We start from the raw sequence: 15,883 nt of genomic DNA, 5'->3' as shown, positions 1-15,883 counted from the left end.
TTCTTAATGTCACTTAGGTTATTTCCACATCAAGTTCTTTTTTTTATTGAAGTATAGTTTATATACAGTATTATATTCATTTCACATGTATAACATAGTGATTTGGTAATTATATACATTATGAAATGCTCTCCACCATAGATGTAATTACCATGTGTCACTATACAAAGATATTTCAATATTATTGACTGTATTCTCTATGTTGTGCTTTGCATGCCCATGCATTCTTTATTTTATAATCGGAAGTTTGTATGTTTTTATACTCTTTACCTATTTCACCCATCCCCCTCTGCCCCACCTCTATGGCAATCCCCAGTCTGTTCTCTGTGTTTATGAGTCTATTTCTGTTTTGTTTGTTCATTTTTTTTTTTTTAGATTCCACATGTAAGTGAAATCATACAGTATTTGTCTCTCTCTCTGACTTATTTCACTTAGTATAATACCCTCTAGGTCCATCCATATTGTCACAAATGGCAAGTTTCATTCTTTTTTTATGACTTTTTAATGAATTTCAGTATATACACAGTATTCCATTGTGTATATACACCATGTCTCCTTTATGCAGCTGTCTCTCAGTGGACACTTAGGTTGCTTTTATATTTTAGCTATTATAAATAATGCTGCTAAACACAGGGGTGCATATTCTTTTTGAATTAGTGTTTTTGTTTTCTTCAGATAAGTACCTAAAAGTAGAATTACTAGGTCATACAGTATTTCTACTTTAAATTTTTGAGGAGCCATTTCACTGCTTTCCATAGTGGCTGCACCAATTTACATTCCCACCACAAGTGTAGGAAGGTTCCCTTTTTTCCACATCCTCACCAACACTTGTTATTTCTTGTCTTTTTGCCAATAGCCATTCTGACTGGTGTGAGGTGATATCTCATTGTGGTTTTGATTTGCATTTCCTTGATGATTCATGGTGTTGAGCATCTTTTCATGTGTCTGTTATCTGGCTATTGACGGCCTCTGCCCATGTTTCAATAGGATTATTTGCTTTTTGGTGTTGAGTTTTATGAGTTCTTTAATATTTTGGATATTAACCCGCTTATTAGATTTATCATTAGCAAATATATTCTTCCGTTCAGTTGGTTGCCTTTTTGTTACATTGATGGTTTCCTTTGCTGTGCAGAAGCTTCTTAGTTTGATGTAATCCAGCTTGTTTATTTTTGCCTTTGTTTCCCTTGCCTCGGGAGACAGATCCACAAAAAAGTTGCTAATGCGAATGTCCAAGAGTTACTGTCTGTATTTTCTTACAGGAGTTTTATGGTTTCAGGTCTCACATTGAGGTCTTTAATCCATTTTGAGTTTATTTTTTTGTATGGTGTAAGGCAGTGATCCAGTTGCATTCTTTTGCATGTAGCTGTCCAGTTTTCCCAATACCATTTATGGAAGAGACTGTCTTTTCTCCATTGTATATTCTTGCCTCTTTTGTTAAAAATTAATTGCCATATAAGTGCAAATTTATCTGTGCTCTCTATTTGGTTGCATTGGTCTATGTAGCTGTTCTTGTGCCAGTAACATACTGTTTGATTACCATAGCCTTACAGTATAGTTTGAAATCAGGTTGCATGATGCCTCCAGCTTTGTTGTTCTTTCTCAAGATTGCTTTGCCTGTTCAGGGTCTTTTTGGTTCCATACAAATTTTAGGATTGTTTTCCCTAGTTCTGTGAAAAATGACATTGGTATTTTGATAGAGATTGCATTGAATCAGTAGATTACTTGAAGTAGTAAGGCCATTTAAAAAATATCAGTTCTTTCTATCCATGAGATAGAATATCTTCCCATTTATTTATGTCATCTTCAATTTCTTCCATCAGTGTCTCAAATTTTAAGAGTTTAGGTTTTCCACCTCCTTGATTTAATTTATTCCTAGGTATTTTATTCTTCGATGCAATTGTAAATGGGATTGTTTTCTTAATTTCTTTTTCTGCTTTGTTCTTTGTATATTGAAAAGCAGCAGATTTCTGTATATTGATTTAATATACTTCAGCTTTACTGAATTCATTAGTTCAAATAGTTATTTGGTGGAATCTTTAGGGTTTTCTATATATGGTGTCATGTCACTGCAAATAGTGATAGTTTTACTTCTTTCTTACCAATCTGGGTGCCTTTTCTGTCTTTTTCTGTCTGATTCTGGTGGGTAGGACTTCAAATACTATGTTGGATAAAGGTGGTGATAGTAGCCATCCTTGTCTTGTTCCTGATCTTAAAGGAAAACTTTTAGTTTTCACCAATCGGTATGATTTTAGTTGTGGATCTGTCATATATGGACTGTAATATGGGGTATGTTCCCTCTATATCCACTTTGAGATTTTTAATCATAAACGTATATTGAATTTTGCCAAAAGCTCTCTCAGCATCTGTTATGATCATGTGTTTTTTAGCTTTCCTTGTTAATGTGGTATATCACACTGATTGAGTTGCAGCTGTTGAACCATCTTTGTTTCCCTGGAATAAATACCACTTACTTGTGGTGAATAATCTTTGAAATGTATATTTGAATTTGGTTTGCTAATATTTTTGGTCGAGGATTTTTGCTTCTATGTTCATCAGAAGTGTATTAGCTTGTAATTTTTTTTTGTAGTGTCTTTGTCTCATTTTGGTTAAAGAGTAATGCTATCTTCATAGAATGAATTTGAAAGTATTCCTTCCCCTTCAGTTTCTTGGAATAGTTTAGGAGGATAGGTATTATCTCTTCTTTAAATGTTTGGCAGAACTCATCTGTGAAGGCATCTATCTGGTCCTGAACTTTTGTTTGTTAGTTTTATGATTATTGGTTCAATTTCATTACTAGTAATTGGTCTGTTCAATTGTTTCTATTCGTTCAGTCTTAGAAAATTATGTTTCTAGGAATTTATCTTTATCTGCTAGCTTGTCCAATTTGTTGGCATAATTCAGACAAATAGCCCATAAGTGACCTTAGAAAAATATAGAAATGCTCTTGAGTTCTTCGTATGTTAAAATTGCATAGCTGTGATGATTCATCACTTTATATATTTGTCAGTATTGTTTGCTTTAGATTATTTTTTAAAGTGCAGGAAGATTTTTTTGTTTGCACTTTTGTTTTTGTTGCAAATGGTAGCCTATATTACACTCTATGCATGAGTACATGTAACAATTATGTTATGTGCATCTAATGATAAATACATTCTTGATATTAAAATCAGTATCATGTAAAATGATTTTAATTATTATAATTTTTCTGGCATGATTATTCATACTAAGTATACAGAATACTGGTTGATGAAATAGAACTTTTCCACTGTGTAAGTTTCTTTAAAGCTTTTGTAAGCATTTAACCTTAATTATAATGATAAAATATCCTCCTGACCCTCAAAATAGCTTTAAGGTTTGACCATAGTTTATTACCTATCCTTCCAACCAGGGAATATGCTATATTTGTGACTTGTACCACCACTTAGGGATATGTTTTTATTTTTTAATTGTTTTTTTTCCTGACTTAATTTTATTTTTTTCTGTTTTAATGTACAGAAATATCCACCCCACTATCCACCTTTAATCTTTGGGATTCACTTTTCACCTACTCAGGGGTCTGCTAGGTCCTTTGTTTTCATATAGGCCTTTTTTGTTTCATAGATATATATTTCCACTCAGTGCAGCTTGTTAAGGTTAGAACAATGTAGTTACCTGGGTGGGGAAGAAAGGATGAAAACATGAGGACAGGGAAAATTGGAAGTATTATTTGCAAAGATCTGTGAATTTGGTAGCTTTTAGTTGCTTATAAAAATGGCATGATGATACTGAATCCAAACAGGTGCACAGCAGCTTGAGCTCATTTCCAGCCATAGTTTAAGTTCCCAGAGCCCTGCATTTTGGGCCATAACATGTAGGGAAATACAAGAAGCTCCTGAGAGTGTTATATATAGTGCCTGTTCATTACAGGAATCTTGTGCAAATACAGTGAGACTGACTACAGTCAAGGGTGGCATTTACTTATTTAATTATTCACTCACAAATATTATAATATGCTAGGCTCTGAGTAGAGTACTGGAGATACAATGGTTAGTAAATTGATATAGTTCCTGCCTCATAAAGTTTACATTTCTTAGATGTATTTAATTTAGCTATTAAAAATTCTGTCTTGGTGCCAAACACTGTGCTGAAGTTACTGAATGTAGAAGGTAAAGAAAATAGACTATACATGTTCCAAGGACCTGTCCTTAACAATTTATCAGAAAAGATGGACGACTGAATAAACAGTCAGAGCAATAAAGGCAGTACAGTACTAAGAGATCAGATAGAAGGAGTGCCCAGGCTGCAGGGGCATAAGGAAGTGATGCTGAAGCTGAGAACATAGTAGGAATAGACCAGGTGAGGGGGAGAAGGAAGCATGTGCCAGGCAAGAGGTAGGCCAGAGTCAAAAGTAAGCAGTGTGCCTTCAAGTAACTAAAAGCGGAGCACAGACAAGTAGGAGGGGTAGAGGCCAGGGTACAGGTCTGGAAGGGCCCAGTCATGATACTTTGTTAAGGATTGTATTTGATTTTAAGGGATATTAAGGAGAGAAATAAGATGATGTTTTAGAAGGATCATTTTGCAATATGGAGAGAATCTTAGTCTATTGGGTGGCATAAAGTTTAAAACTTTCCTCTGAATGTTGGTAATTTAGAGACAGCCAGGGAACCTGTAGGCACCCAGGGCATCTCAGCCAAAGAGAGTGAGTTGCAGGCAGCCTGGCATTCATTCTCTGATCACTACTCTATAAGATCCTTTAGAACAGAGACATTAAAAAAAATTTACACTGTATGTCCAATACCTAGCATTACTGTCTGAGGAATAAATTAATGGACTGAATTATTTTCCTGTTGGGACCCTAGGATTCTTTTCCTGCTTCAAATTTTTCTGCCTTTTCTTCATAAATAACCTTCTGAGTGAGAGTTTCTTTGGTTTCTGGTTTCTGCTCTATATTACCCTTGGCCTGCAGTATAGCCTATGCTGCATGTCTCACCAGTATATTCTGATTCTTCTCTGTTGATCATTTAAAATTCCAGCATGTTCTCTGCCCAATTCATAAATCTTACAGTGCCAGCATTTGCCTTTGTTTTTCTGTCTTTCATGTTCTCAACTTCTCACAGTCATATCTCTTTCTCTACACCTACAGTTCTTTTTCCCACCTAGCTCATGAGATGATTCTATCTAAGCTAGGATATATAGACCTTCATCTTCAGTACCCGTTTAGGCTTGAGTATGCTAAGCAGACCAAGTATTCTACACATCTTTAATGGACTTCTGAATGTCTCCACAGGATTCTTCTACTGCTAACCAAACACTGAGTGCCATTTGTCAGTTCTAAGCTTTCATACTCATTTTTTAGGACTGAACTTCTGCTTGGGTTCCTGTCTTCCATTTAAAAACTTATAGTAATTTCTTGAACTACACTCAATTTTTTTGGCCTAACTCAAGCCAGTGGCTGGTATACTCATATACTGCCAAATTCTGCCACCCTTCCTACTGGAATCTTGTTTATATCAACCTTGAAGTCTGGGAAGATCTAAGCAATAAATAGAATGTTATTGTTGTTATTAATAAAAGCATGATATATAAACTATTCTTAGAATTTATCAGGAAATAAAGACAACTAAATATGTAACAACAATCAAAATGATGAAGTACACAATTATAAAAGTAAATAGTAGAATCTAGTACAGCAACCTAGAATCACTTAGTGCTGTCTTCTCTTTCCACTGTTCATTAATTGGTCCTCCTGCAGTGTTCTGAATGAAGTCTGAACTAGGTCTAAGTTGAACACTATGTATTAGACTGCCTAAGCACCCCTTCTACCAGCAGATGCTAATGCTCTATTTTGTTCCTGCCAACCCCTCCCACTTCACAATGCTGGGAAGCAGATTTTTCCCTTGTTTAAGTGTCAGCCCTACATCTCACTCAGAAGTTTTCCTAAGATTCTTTCTAGATGCTACTTTTTTTTGTTCAAATTAATGTTCAGGCAGTTTTGCTGAGATGCTTGTTGTTACCTTAGCCATACAGATTGGTGCTTTAGCTTTTTACATTTCATTTCTGTTGCCTACTTCAAGAAGACTGATTCTTCACTGGAAAAAATCTGTGAGCCTCCACCTTCTACTTTCTTCCTCTTTAACCCTGATTAATCTCTAAGGAGAAAGACTGGCATTTCTAGATGTAGACATGTATGTGTCTCACTGTGCCCTTTTTGGGTTCATCTAAATAGCTTTTTTCATTCCCCTAGCTGTAAATTATGTTACCTAAATTTGAGCTTCAGATCACTTTCTTTACTTTCAGTGCACCACTTAAAACATATATGCAAATGTTTTAAATGATCCAATGAAAGACATAATGAGAATGAATATTTATAAGAATATGAGCACATATTGGATGACAGGCATATATGTGCTTTACAAGAAATACAGTAATATTTATAACATATGATGTAAATATATTATTTGTCTTTAAAAATGGGAAAATAAAACTCCAAATTCAAAAATAAATAGTTACAAACATTATGTGGTAAATGAGAGAACTCACACCGAAGTGGCATTTCTATGATGACATGCCAGAGTTTTTGACCATACCATAACCTATCAGCAACATTTTTAAAAGATGGTTATTCTCTCCCCATCAAAACTTTTTTTTTTTTTCATGAGTGGCTTGCAGGTCACCATCCTCTTCTGTTTTCTTCTGATCCGTCCACTTTGCCAGCTTTTTTTCTCCCTCATCTCTAATATTGGATTACCGAGAATACAGTTCTCTGACTGTTCTATCTGTATTCTGAGTGTAGTCACCTCCAGTCTTATGACTTTGAATCCCGTCCAAACTTTGATTTCTCTCACGTGTATAGATTGCTCTAGCTCAGACTTCTCCCCTAACTCTACTGCATACTCAATTATTTCACTTGGGTGTTTGATAAACCTCTCAAACATAGGTATTCCAAACTGAATTCCTACCCTTTATCAGAAAACTTGTGCTACCCACAGTCATTCCCATCAAAGTAAATGACCATTCTTGTGGCATAGGCCAAAAGCCTTGGGATCATTGTTAGCTCCTCCTCATACTTTGAACCCATTCTACCAGAAGAATTATCTTGCATCTATGTTTCAGATATATTCAGAGACACCTCTTACCACTTTTACTGCTACTACCTTGATCTTCCCTGATTAAAGTTATTAATTCAACTAACTAGTACCACTTCTAATACTAGTTCTACCCTTCTGGTAACTAACTAATACTACCTAACTAGCCTCATCCCCTTTCTGGTTGGTTCTCAACCCAGAAGTCTAATGTTTCTGTTTAAGTATAAGTGAGATTACATCACTCCTCTCCTGGATTACCCCGTGACTTCTCATTCTCATCCAGAGTAACAAAATTCTTGTAACAGCCTACAAGTTAGGATCCAGGTCCATTACCTCTCTGATTTCTTCTCCTATTATTTGCCCCCTCATTGACTCTGTTCTGGCCATCCTGGTCTCCTTACTATTTAGTGAACAAACCTAGCATATTCCTCTTAGAAACTTCATTGTTGTTGTTTACCTGAAATGCTGTCTCCTAGATACCTAAAAAGGAAGTTGCTCTATCTCCTTCAGGTCCTTGCTCGTATATCACCCAGAGTGAGGCCTTCCTTGACCATGCTATTCAAACTGCAACTCTGTCCCTTTTTATCTTCTTTCCCTTGTTTATTTTTCTCTATAGCATATATCTCCATCTAATATTCTATATATTTTACTTACTTATTTAATTTTCTTTGAAGTCCTCTACTAAAGTGGAAGATTCATAAGGGCAGAGATTTTCATCTGTCTACTGCTCTATCCAAGCATGCAGGATAGTGACCCATGCATGTTAAATCTCTTTCATGTGTCCCAGTCATCCTGATTTAACCTCCTGAGATGTATTCTGTAGTATCCATGATATGTTTTTTCGACAGTTTAGCTTCTATCTTAATTTACCCAATAAAAATTATAGTATAACTTTATACTCTACAATCTAACATTTAAAGACTTGTTTTATTTTCTCTTAAAATACCAAATATTAAAAGTAATCTTATTAAAATTACACTGTAATTTTTCATTCATTGTCTGCGGTGTCTTACTCTGCTTTGGAAGGTTCTGTAGCACTCTGCTTTCTGGGAAAAGGAAATTCTTTATTTTCCTAACTCATTTTAGTAACTCTGACTGTATTTTACACATATTAAGTACTTAGTGAAATTATTCATACTAAGACTTATGTAAACAAAATTGAGAAAGCAGCCTGTGTATTGTTTAACACCTCCAGCATCCCTGCTTTTATATACTATATTCAGCTAGAAGAGCTACCTTATGAATGTTTTTTATTCATATATATGGATTAATTTACTTAGTGAATATTTATTGAGCTTCTATTATGTACCTGGTCTAAGTGCTGGAAATGCACAGTGGTGAGGAAAACATGACATTCCTTCTAACAGTAATCTCTACATTTAGTGAAGAAATAGCTAAATAAATATATTAATATTATAATTGCAAAAGTAATCTATCTTGACCAAAATCATGAGATTTGTGATTAATATACAAGAATACTTTAAACAGGATTATTACCATCACAGAATGAATTTGGGGTATATATCTGAAATTTTATCCAGTAAAATATAGGTATTACTTTGGCAGTAGTATTATAAAATTCTAGAAGTCCAATTTTGTGCAGGGACAGTAATATCTCAACACTGTCAGCTGATAAATTTTGCGTATGGTCAACTGTCTTGCGCATTTGGAATACTCGAGTTGTCTATGGTCTATGATGATCTGTAGTTTTATGGAAGCAGTCCTATAAACCATGCTATTTGTACTGCTTGCAGAAGATAAATCTTGGTTCTAAAAGTGTGACAGTATAGCAACAAAATTGGCTTTCAAGATAACAAAATCTTCCCTGAATTTTTATCTGAATCTTAGCTTCCATCACATGCATACCAATTTCAGCAGCTTTCTAGAGTAGCATAATAAGAGGACCTTTTCCAACAGAAAACATGCAGAGAATATTTAAACTCTTCCAATAAGTTTGATTTCTTGAAGAATCAATCAGCAGGTTCTAGCAAACAAATTACTTTCTTTGCAAGTAACCAGTGATTATTATAATATCCACTAAGTTGGTACCATTATTTTAAAAATAGTCTTTCAAGGATTTCTTGTTTTTTATCCTTTTAGGGCTTCGATTGCATCTTGTTTGAACATGGTTTATTACTATATAACAAGACAATTGCAAAATGTCTTATGTCATGTAGTTTTTATCTTTTGCTAAAGAACAGTAAAAGCAGTTGATAATTTTTCTGCTCTTGTAAGTCTGTCCTTTCAAATACTGTTATTTCTGAAAACACGAAATGTTGTGAACAAAAAGCACTGTGTGCTTTTGATTCCTAAATCATGCATTAGCCTTCACCACGTTTGTTCCATTGTCAATGATTACTGCATGACATTTTACTTGCTGATTTTCCATTCTACTGTGTACCTTCTATCACATTCACTGTGTTGTTAGCCACTTGCAACTGAAGAGCTCTTCACAAAGCAAGGAAAGTAGTGAATGGTTTCATTATGATTTATGTTGTCATACTTTAAAGAATATGGGGCTTTATATGTACTAGTTGTCTACTGCACACAGTATTGAAGTGGACTATTTAATGATATTACCAATAATACTAACTTGTTTGTATGTCATAAAAATAATTTAGGAATAGATTTTTTCAGTAATCTGTTTCCTAGGAAGAACTTTGAATATAAGATCCACAGCTTAAGCAAACTTCAAAATTCCTTTTATTTCTTGTCCTGAAAATGATTGGTAATCTACTTCCATGAATTTGTCAAGTTTTTTTAAACCTCCATTGATTTAAAACCTCAATAATAAAACTGTTCCTAAATTTTTTTTTAGTGTATATTGTTTTAAAATTTTATAAGTGAAAAAATAAATATTTGAAGTACCTAGTGAAGGGCCCCCACCAGTAAGATGGCAAACTTCTGGCTTCTCTTCGGGGTCCTCGGTTCCCGCTGGCACCACCTGAAGCCCAATCACCTCTCGCCCCCCTCCCAATCCCAGCACCTAGCTAACAGCCACCAGCCCCATAGAAGTAACACAACAATCACCCTATGCCCCTTCCTATATAACCCAGCACCTTTCCCTAATAAAGCGGAATTCTCCGGTGAATTGCTGCTGTGTGTCACTCCTTCCTTTCATTGGTGCCGAAACCCGGGAGACGGGACACCCCAACTGGGCCCCGTCTTCCCCCCGACACCAGCAGCAGCTTGCCCTCGTCCTCTTTTACCGGCGCTGGCTCATCACACTCACCACTCCTCTCTGGCCTTTAGGTAAGTTTTCCCCCGGAGTGGGCCACTCTTCCCCGAGCTATCGCAGTGCCATTGACCGTGATCGTCCGGCAAGGCCCTGACGCTCGGGGATGAGGAGGGAACTCTCCCCGCCTCAGGCCTTCACGGCTGCGGCAGACCCTCAGGCCCCTCCTCCAACAGCCATAAATCCCCGCCTCAGGCCTTCACAGCTGTGGTGGACCCTCAGGCCCCTCCTCCGACAGCCATAAACGAGGTGCCTCCTTTGCAGATGAGAACGCTCTCTTTTCCCCCACTCCTCCTTCTGTTCCATCTGCCGAAATCTGTTCGGTCTGCCGAAAATTCCTAGCACTAGGTACCTCGTGACTCCGGCACTCTGCCTTCTTAGGGAAGTCTGGGTGACGACCCACACTTCCTAAGATATTCCGACGTGTATACAAGTTTCCGCAGACCACCAAGGATCATCGGGGACGCCCTTTGTCTCCCTGCGGTCTACTTCCAGTCCGAGGATCTCCATTCATCTTCCCCTGTTTGTCTCCTTCTCTGTCCTTTAGCCATGGGAGCCTCCTCATCCCTCCCTGAAAGTTCACCTCTTGAATGTCTGCTTAAGCATCTGGCTACCCTCTTCCTGACGCCTGATATAAAACCAAAACTTCTCCATAAATATTGCTCCCAAGATTGGCTGACATACCCCCTAGACAATAACAACCAATGGCCTGCAGGGGGAGCTCTTGATCCTAACATCACTCACAATCTCTTTAACTACTGCCAGCGCCTGAAAAAATGGAAGGAGATTCCCTATATTGAAGCTTTCCGCCTCCTCCTCCCCCCGCCCCCTCCCAAGTTCTCCTAGCCTGCAAGCCGCCGCCCCCGCAGAAGCCTCCCGTTCACTACCTTCCCCTTCCTCTCCTACAACAGCCCTTCTCCCTTCCTCCCCCACGATCTCCTCCCCCATCTCACGTCCTCTGCCTTCGTCCCCCGCAGATTAAGCCTGAGCCTTTCAGCCCCCCCTTTAACTAGGTCCTGGGAGCCTCCTCTGTCTTTGCCCTCATCATCTGTTTCTCCCCTGTTAGGGACCGCCTTTGTCTTCTCACATGTTTGTAAGGAGAATGAGAAAGCACCTTCCCCCATGTCTGAATGCAGCATGGGAAAGCACAAGCTAGAGAACAACCTGTGCAGTCCTTGGAAGTTATCTGTCCACAAAAACATATCTTGTCCTCGAAGACAAGCCAAGACTCCTCACTCTGAAAATAGAGAGACCTTGAAGATGTGTAGAAACACTGCCCCTGCTTCTAGATATGCCCTTCCCCCACTTGCCGATGTGGCAGGAATGGAGAACAAAGAACATTCTGTTTACGCATTCCATAAGCAATTAACTGGAGCCCTGCTGTAGCTCAGTTAGTAGAGCATGGGACTCTTAACCTCAGAGTCATGAGTTCAAGCCCAACTAGAGCGGCAGAGGCAAGCAGCTGGGCTGCTGGCTGGCAACACGTGGGTCTGATTCTATCTTTCTTTATTTTCTTTGCCCCCCTTCCGCACTTCAGGACCTGCTCGAATAGGCGCGGCTAGACCGCGTCACTCCCCCACAGACTGAGCCAGAACCCTTCAGTCCCCCTCAGACTCGGTCCCGAGGGCTTCTCAAAATTATTGCCCCCTTCCGGGAGGTAGCAGGATCCAAAGGCATCGTGCGCGTTCATGTCCCTTTCTCCTTAGAGATTTAGCCGAACTAGAGAAATGCCTAGGTTCCTTTTACACTGATCCCATGACATACATCAGGGAGTTTCAATAGACCCTCCAGTCTTACAGCCTCACGCATCATGACATTTTCATGCTCCTGGCCAATACTCTCCTCCCTGAAGAGCGTAGACGAGTTTGGGACTTCGCCCAAACGTACGCTACCGAAACCCACAGGACTGACCCCACCTATCCCCCTGGCCCCACTGCTGTCCCCGAACAAGACCCACACTGGGATTATAACACCACCATAGGTCTCCGCTCTCGAGATATTTTTGCCTCCTGCTTAATAGCAGGTCTGAAAAAGGCAGCTCGTAAAGTAGTCAAGTTTCAAAAGCTCCAAGACATAATTCAAAAGAGAGACGAAACCCCCTCCGAGTTCTTAGACAGACTCACTCAAGCCCTATTACAGTATACCAGCCTGGACCCAGAAACACCTGAAGGAAGACATGTCCTTATGACATACTTCCTAGCTCAAAGCTACCCCGACATTAAAGCTAAACTCAAAAAGTTAGAACAGGGCCCCGCTACCCCACAGACTGAGATCCTAACAGTGGCCTTTAAAGTCTTCCATAACCGGGAGGAGGAGAAAGAACGCCGTAAACAAAAGGCTGATCAGGCCAATTTCCAAATGTTGGCCCAGGTGATAAAACCACAACCTGGGTGCCCCTCTACAAACAAGCCCCCCCCAGGAGCTTGTTTCAAGTGCAGAAAAGAGGGACATTAGTCAAGGGCATGTCCCTCCCCCAGATCTCCTACCACCCCATGCCCCAGATGCCACAAAAAGGGCCACTGGGGGTCTGATTGCCCAACCACCCGAAGGGGAGGCTGGATGAACAAACCCCATCCTAAGCCTGCCGTAGTGAGGCTGGCAGAAGATTGATGGGGCCCGGGGGCTTCTCGCCCGACCATTTCCATCACCAAACAGGAGCCCAGGGTTACTTTAACAGTAGACAGTCACCCCATCTCCTTCCTCCTAGATACAGGAGCCACCTTCTCAGTCTTGCGAGAATACCGGGGCCCTACCACGCCAGCTATTACTCCTATAGTTGGGGTAAGAGGTAAACAGATTTTCCCATTAACCCCCCTCCCACTTTTATGCACAATCCAAGACAATCCCCTATCTTTCTCGCACTCCTTCCTGGTTATGCCCCAGTGTCCCATCCCTTTACTAGGACAGGACATCCTTTCCTCCACGTTTCCATAACTATATCCACTCCCACAGCCCCCAGTACTCTCTTTCTGATGGTGCTCATAGCCGACGACCCCCCTCTACCCAATGAAAGCTCCGGTTCTGCCCTCATACACCCTGTAAATTCCAAAGTTTGGGACATCTCAAGCCCCTTTGTGGCTCTATGTCCTCCTGCCTCTATCAAATTACGTGACCCCTTTCGGTATATCTGTCAGGCCCAATACCCCCTAACCACTTCAGCCCTCATAGGCCTCCAATCCATCATTCAAGATCTCTTAAACAAAAATTACCTCAGACCCACTCACTCCCCGTTTAATACCCCCATATTAGCTGTTAAAAAAACCAACAGATCTTTCCACCTTGTCCAAGACCTTTGCCTCATCAACATGGCCGTTGTCCCTATCCATCCCTTAGTTCCAAATCCGTACACCCTTTAATCGCAGATCCCTGCCTCGGCCTCCCACTTCTCAGCCCTAGATCTCAAAGACGCATTTTTCTATCCCTCTGGACCCTTCCTCCCAAGATTTTTTCGCCTTCACCTGGATGGACCCATACACAAAACATTCTGAACAACTCACTTGGACAGTTTTGCCACAAAGCTTCCGAGATAGTCCCCATATTTTTAGACAGGTCCTAGCTCTGGACCTCAAACAGTTTCATCATGATCACTCCAAGTCCACCTTATTACAATACATGGACAATCTTCTACTCTGCAGTCCCTCGTGGGAACAGTCTCAACTTGACACTGCCTCCCTACTTAACCTTCTAGCGTCCAGAGGTTACCGAGTATCCCCCGTCAAAGCTCAAATCTCTTCCCCTTCTGTCACTTACCTCAGATTCCTTCTATCTCAACAAAGAAAGTCCATTACCTTAGACAGAAAACGGCTCCTCTCTGACCTGCCCGTTCCCAAAACCAAGACAAATCCTTTCCTTTCTAGGCCTGGCTAGATATTTTAGAGCGTAGATCCCTAACTTCTCCCTGTTGGCAAGAGCCCTATAAGACCTCAGCAAGGGCCCCCGTAAAGAACCATTAACCATCTCACCCCGACACTCCTTCATTAAGCTCCATCAAGCCCTTGTGGAAGCCCCAGCTCTCCATCTTCCTGATTTGTCAAAGCTCTTCTCATTATACATTCATGAGAGGTCCAGTCAAGCTCTAGGAGTCCTAGGCCAATATTATGGCCCATCCTTTGCCCCAGTAGCTTATCTCTCCAAGCAATTAGACCCCACAGTTCAGAGATGGGCCCCCTGCCTATGAGCATTAGCCACTAGACAGCTCTTGCAGAAGGAAGCTCATAAACTGACATTCAGGGCGCCCCTTACCATTCTGTCCCCACATCACCTAAAAGATATCTTAACCTACAAAAGTTTACAGACTCTCCCTCCCTCCAGACTCCTGACCTTACTGTCCTCTTTCCCCCAAAATCCCGTTCACCTCCTTTGCCATCCATACCCGAATCATGACTTTTTCCTCCTTTACTGCTCTCTCGCTTTTTTCCCTCATTCCTATTGTCTTCCCCACCACCCCAGCCTCCTTTGTATGGCGATTGAAAGTCAGAGAGACTTACACAGCATCAAACAAAAGTTACTGCCCTCATTGCCACACCAGACTGCCCTCTGAAAAGCTGCTCTGAGCCTTTATACCTCCACTTTCCTCCCTCCACCGAAGTGTTCACTAGCAGCTACCCTTATTCTCCCTACCTCTGCTTCCTCTATGACCAAAAACAAACCTATTGCAGGTGATAGCCAGACACCTACAGGAGATGTCCCTACTAGTCTTGCACCATTCACTACATGGGTAACTTCCAGTACCCATAGTATTACTCCTCCAACCATTTCATGAAATATCCCAACAGCTCATTCTCCTTATCAATCCCAGATCCCTGAGACTCTCGATGGGCTGCCAGAGTCACAGCCTCAGTTTACTACGGGGAGTCCTTGACCCCCCACGGTACCCTTCATATCTCTCAAAAGTATGTTCCCTCTCATTCCCAGATCTCTCAAGTTGCATCAGATATCAGACATTCCGAAAAAGTCATTATCCAAACTCTTGACGGCACCTCTTCATCTTCTTATTCCTCCTACTCTTGGTTACAGCTCATTCAAGACACCACCATCTTTCTCAACCACACCCTCAACACCTCTAATTGTTTCTTGTGCGCATCACTACAGCGCCCACTGCTGGCCGCCGTGCCCCTTAATATTTCCAACTACTCCTTCCATGCAGAAGGACAACCCCTCCGCCCCCTGGCAGACATACCCCTATGGGAACCAGAATACGCAGATAATCTCACCATCCACCACTGTGTAGGCCCAACTCCACCCCCCTCCAGCGCACTTCACTGCCTCTCTATCTACACCCCTACCTCCGGCTCTAAGACTTTTACGCAACCGGGACACTCCTTTTGGTGTAATGAATCTTTTCAACTCACTGCCTCTCAACTCCAATACACCCTGCATTCTCGTCACCCTAATCCCACAGCTTACACTTTATAGCATGGCAGAATTTCTTGAGCTCCAACCTCCCCTGCCCTCGCGCACAAAAAGAGCTCCTTTTCTTCCCATCATGGTCGGTATCTCTTTGATCACCTCAGTCATTGGGGCAGGGTTTTCGGGAGATGCCTTGAGTCACTCTCTATGGGCAGTTAGAGATCTCAACGCCAAA

General features: G+C 40.6%; 1 protein-coding gene across 7 annotated transcripts in view; it reads left to right on the top strand.

Moving 5' to 3' along the window:
• Window positions 1-15,883, top strand: part of DYNC2H1 (dynein cytoplasmic 2 heavy chain 1) — a 347,628-nt gene that overhangs the window by 294,631 nt on the left and 37,114 nt on the right. The gene's annotated exons all lie outside the window — the stretch shown is intronic.

The sequence above is a fragment of the Manis javanica genome, chromosome 6, assembly GCF_040802235.1.
Source record: "Manis javanica isolate MJ-LG chromosome 6, MJ_LKY, whole genome shotgun sequence".
Lineage (NCBI taxonomy): Eukaryota > Metazoa > Chordata > Mammalia > Pholidota > Manidae > Manis > Manis javanica.
The sequence above is the reverse complement of the archived record's forward strand: the minus strand, read 5'-3'. Positions and strand labels throughout refer to the sequence as shown.